This window comes from Dromaius novaehollandiae, chromosome 2 (genome assembly GCF_036370855.1).
Source record: "Dromaius novaehollandiae isolate bDroNov1 chromosome 2, bDroNov1.hap1, whole genome shotgun sequence".
NCBI classification, from domain to species: Eukaryota; Metazoa; Chordata; class Aves; order Casuariiformes; family Dromaiidae; genus Dromaius; species Dromaius novaehollandiae.
Window position 1 is genome coordinate 88480215 of NC_088099.1, and position 4974 is coordinate 88485188.

General features: G+C 38.0%; 1 long non-coding RNA gene across 1 annotated transcript; it reads left to right on the plus strand.

Annotated features, from left to right (window-relative positions):
* The first annotated feature begins 1296 nt into the window (after window positions 1-1296).
* Window positions 1297-4508, plus strand: LOC135327325 (uncharacterized). Its single transcript, XR_010387437.1, has 3 exons — window positions 1297-1466; window positions 1802-1922; window positions 4014-4508. It is a non-coding gene; the product is annotated as an uncharacterized LOC135327325 (long non-coding RNA).
* The last annotated feature ends 466 nt before the right edge of the window (window positions 4509-4974 follow it).

The window sequence follows — 4974 nt, forward strand, 5'->3', positions numbered from 1 at the left end:
CTACTATGAAATGCTCAAGAAAGTGTAAAAGGAGGTCAGCATGGATGAACAGCAAAGGGAATGGTTATTTGTAGTAAGAAGAATCTTTTAAATAGCTGAAGTTGTATTTGAACAGAGAAAAGGATTTTGAATTCTGACAGATAAAAATGAAAAAATAGTTAGGCCAAAAAAGAGTTGGATGAAAAGCTAACTTAAGGAATCAAAACTTGTACTAAATTCCTGAGACGTGAGGAACAGGAAGTCCCCAGAATCTCTAAGGTCTGTGCGTAACCAGCATGAAAGAAGTACCTGGGGAAGATAATGATACTGCAGAAAAGGTAAACGAGTTCTTTGCATGAGTGTTCACCATGAAAAGCTGGGGAGCTTGCCACACCAGAAGCCTTTTTAGGAGACGGACTCACCAGAGAGTGACACTTAACCCTACCTGGCCACCAAGAGTGGATTGCATTCACCCAGGAATCCCAACAGAAGTATAGGACAAAATAGTTGAATTGCTAACAAAAATATGTAATCTTTCAGCTAAATGTGCTGGTGAAACTTCAGACCTCGGGGTGTGGGGGAGAGGGCAGATGACACCAATCTTTAAAAAAATGTTCCAGGGATTCTGTAACCCTGACATTTCTTCCAAATACTTGTGCGGTCTCCTCTGGAACCAGGATGAACTTCTATCCACAGCCTTTCCTTGGCAAGGATTGCTACAGGTCTGCTGTAGTGTTTTTTGTTTGTTTGTTTGTTTGTTTTCTTTTCAAAAGACGATAAAGACTTTGATGTAAAAATACTGTACTTTCATCTTTTTCCTTTTTTTTAGTTACACATTCACATTTTGTTTTAGAGAGTCATATATTGCTGTACGCCAATCTTTTAAAGAGTCTGTCCTGATTAAGGCCAGCATACTAAGTCCTGCAAGTAGCTGGTATAAATGAGATTACTTTCCCTTAAGTGTAGTCTTCGTGTTAGGTGAGATACACGAAACAAGAAAAATATGACGTAACTAGAATGCGTTCATTGTTTACTTTGACATTCACTTTCATGCATGGTACAGAAATAGAGTAATAATGTAATTTTAATATGAATTTTGGAAACAGTAGCTGGATACATCCATACTTTGTGTGTGGTTATATTCCAAAGGAAGTCTACTGCTTATTTGCATATACAAAGAATACATTGGTTGAAAAAGGTCTGTACATAGAGCTGTACTATAGCAATCTTTCTTGGAATACCAGACTAACACTCGTTCTCAGGATATACCTGCAGAACAAAAGGGTTTGATACTGTACTTCCATTTCAGATGACAGTGTAAGTGTGTATAAACTTATATAAAACATAAATGTTTTGCAGGAACTCACTGTTCACTAGTAGTTGAAAGCTGCAGCAGTTCTGCATTCAAAATATATGATAAGAAGTCCAGCCACTCAAAGGAATGAAGTGGTGCTGTGGTGAATGGCAGATAATAGCACAATCAGAAGGTACTTCTTTATAATGCTGTATGATATAAAGACTCACCCTTCATGTATGAATCCCTCCATTAAAGAAACCCAAGCTATTCCAGAAATACTGTCTTTTTCACTTCGCCTTCTTCTGATATCATCTTTAATTTCTTTGGATGGTATCTGAGCTTCCTCCACATTCCATATCCTTATTTTCCATTAACACAATTTTCTGAAGGTAATTTAGCAGTGCTGTCTTATGCTCAGCTGACTTTGACGTGCTGTTGCACTGAGGCCTCCAGCTAAGCTGAGATTTTGAATCTGATCCTTTGTCTCTCCTGGATTTATTTATTTATTTATTTTTACCTTAAAAGGCACTAAATATGAAGGCATCAAATTTTTGTCTCACTTCCGTTTTCCACTGAGGGAGGAGGCTATGGTTCACGGTTGATTTGTAAGGTGTTTTCTGCAGAGTGTAGGGAACGTCCAGTCAAGGTATGTGGTGAAAGGAAGGTATGATGGTAATATGCTTTGTTAATCTGCATTATTTATTCTGAAAATGTATTCATAGGATTGTTTCTTACCAATATTTTTGTTCCAATCTCCTCAGAAATAATAGCTCAAATAATTACCCATATCATACTTATGCTGAAACTGCTGCCTATTTGTGAGGTTTAGTCTTGCTCCAGCTTCATGCAAGATTTTGACTTTACACATTTAGTTTTAGTTGTGTTTGAGATTTGAAGTGTTAGTCAAGAAAGTAATTTTCAGACTTATTTATCTATTTGTAATGTAGTATGTGCTAACTCTTTAATAGCTCTCTGTGTGCACTATGAGTGATAAGAAACCATAACACTTCAGCAGCACTAAAACAATGAATAGGTTTCAGATTTTGTGAACTATAGAGGTTTGCTTCAGCAGTCATTTTTAGGGCAACATTTTCTTCACTTGTACTCTTGAAGGACAAAAGTACTGAAGTTGTAATGATTAAAAATATTCTTTATCTTTCTTTTGAAAAATCATCAAAGTAATGTGGTATGAATTCATTCTTTAAATTATCTATATTCTAATTCTAATACTGATTCTTTCATATATTTATTCATTTTTTTTTCCTGAGACAATATTCAGCACTGACTGATCCTAGTCACTTATGTTAATTTATCTGTGTGCAAAAGGATGTTTTTTCCATCACAGATTAGATTGGCATCTTTGTATTTGTAATCAAGTTAGATCATGTAATCCTTGATAGCTGAGATTAATTTTTCAAGTTTATCTATCTGTGGATCCCACCTTATCTGCTTGGAATTATGGGATAGAAGAACTGTTTGTTTTCCAGTAAAAGTAAAAATGTCTGTATGTTCATTGAAAGTAGAGTATTTGTTCTCTGTGTCTAGTGGATTTTCTAAGATCTAAAATCTTTATTATCTGAAAAGTATTTGGCTACAGTTTTCCCTCAAAAGAAACTCAAGAACAACTGTGCTTCAAACATACTTAACACTGTATATATTGAACAGGCCAAGATACTATGAGCTGTGATATATATTTCACTGTCATTTTTCTTTAGAATTTTATGGCATTTGATAAATTTTGAAGCTTTCTGTTATTTTCTGAAATAGTAGTCGGCAATAGCCTTTCAATAGCATTCACCGATTTTAGCACTTCAGTTCATCTATTTATTTTCTATCTCTAGATCTCCTCTTTGACAGATGCAGGAATCTACATCTGTCAGTTCAGGAACAAGAAGGGGAACCACTAAAGGGGCTGTTTTCTTCTTTGAAAGATGCATCTGTTAAGCTTAAGAACCAGGTTCTGATTGGTTAAGTTAGCATAGTTGCATCAGTCGCATTCCATTTTTTGTATGAATTTCCCTTAAAAAAAGCCAGTTACTGATGGATGTTAAATGAAAGCAAAGGTTGCTTCAGGTAGCTGTAACCCTTAGAGTACAATAAAATCAACCAGACAAAATCTTGTCATGCTTTACTCTTCCCTCACCCATCTTTGAAGACAAGAAAGAACAGGAAAAGTGAACAAGGGATCTTTTCTAGATCTTCAAAATTAATTCAGGGTGGATGCTTGATTCATCATGCATAACATCTCCTGCTAAACAAATAATACTCAACTGTATTAGTTTTAGCTTTCACATTTTTATTTTACAGTGAACTTGCAGTTTCAGAGGAAAAGAGACTTTTCCAGTCAGCTAGTCTATTGAATCATTGGTGCCAACCAGACTTACATGAAGCAAATGTGTACTGTGGGATTTCTCTTTGCAAACCTTTCTCTGTTCCTATAGGGCTTTAGTATCCTGCAAGGATTTCTCATGTAATTAAGGTTTAAATACCTAATCCCACAAGATCTGGCATACAGGGAGTTGTCACTCAACTAAATCATACCTTATGAAATCTCATGTTTTATAAAAATGTCATTTTACCAGTATTGCTTTGATTTTTAATGAAAGTCAAGTGTATACCTAAAACTGTATTGGTTCACATTTGTCATGTCCTGGTTATTTCATGAATTCATTCTTTAGAATTATTAAAAAATTTGGTTTACCTTTTCAGCTCAGAGAATGGAATTCTTCTTTTACAGGTAAATTTATATGGAGCATGTAGTGATAATAAGGATTGCAAAAGAAATTATTTGGCACCTGTGGCGGACAGATGAGTGAACTTTTGCCTTGAACATTTCTTGGTACATAAGGTGCAAGCAAACCAAAACCCCAAACAAGCCATCTGTTCCCAGCGGAAACAGGACTGAGCTGCTGCGACCCCTCCCGCGACCATGCGGGACACACCGAGCCTGCGCTGAACCGGACCATGATTGGACAGAGACTTTGGGACCTGGACTGCAAATTACTGCCGCTTAACACAACTTTTATAAAACTTGCTTAGCCGCACTCCCTAGTTCAGTGAGAAAGGGCCCCAGAGCTGGTGCAGACTGGAAAGATAAGGGAGTTACAAGCAGTCTGCATTCCTATGCGTCACACTCCAGGAGGGAGGATGTCAAGGCTTTGAAATAAGGCCTGCTTGGGCGCCAGGACCCTGGGAAACAAAGCCTCCCCTCACTGCTGAAACAGTGTTAATTAGGGGGGGGGGGTCTGGATTATATCCTCCTCATCAGGACCTGGGAAGATAACACCTACTGTCACTGCTGGGGCAGTGCTAATTGCTGGAACAACACCTGTTTGTCAGGGCCCTGAGAAAGAAGGGCAGAACCCGAGGAATCAACACATTTGTCAGCAGAAACCGCAACAGTAAAGGTAAGGGAGAAAAGCAGCCTGCCTGGGAACAATGATGAGACCCAATAGGGAGCAGGAGACCCCAGACCCCAAAATTACTATTGGTCTGAACTACCGCGTGAGGGGTGGGAAACTTAATTTGAAAAAGCTATAATTGCCCAGGGATTTCTTTGTTCAGGGTCCCTCTTTGGAGGCACCCAACTCGAGCTGTAACTACTGCACGCGTGTCATTCCAAACTTTTCAGCGGGAACCTAGGGTCGGACCCTGCTCGAGTTGTAATTACTGCACGCGCATCACTAAAATTTACACCC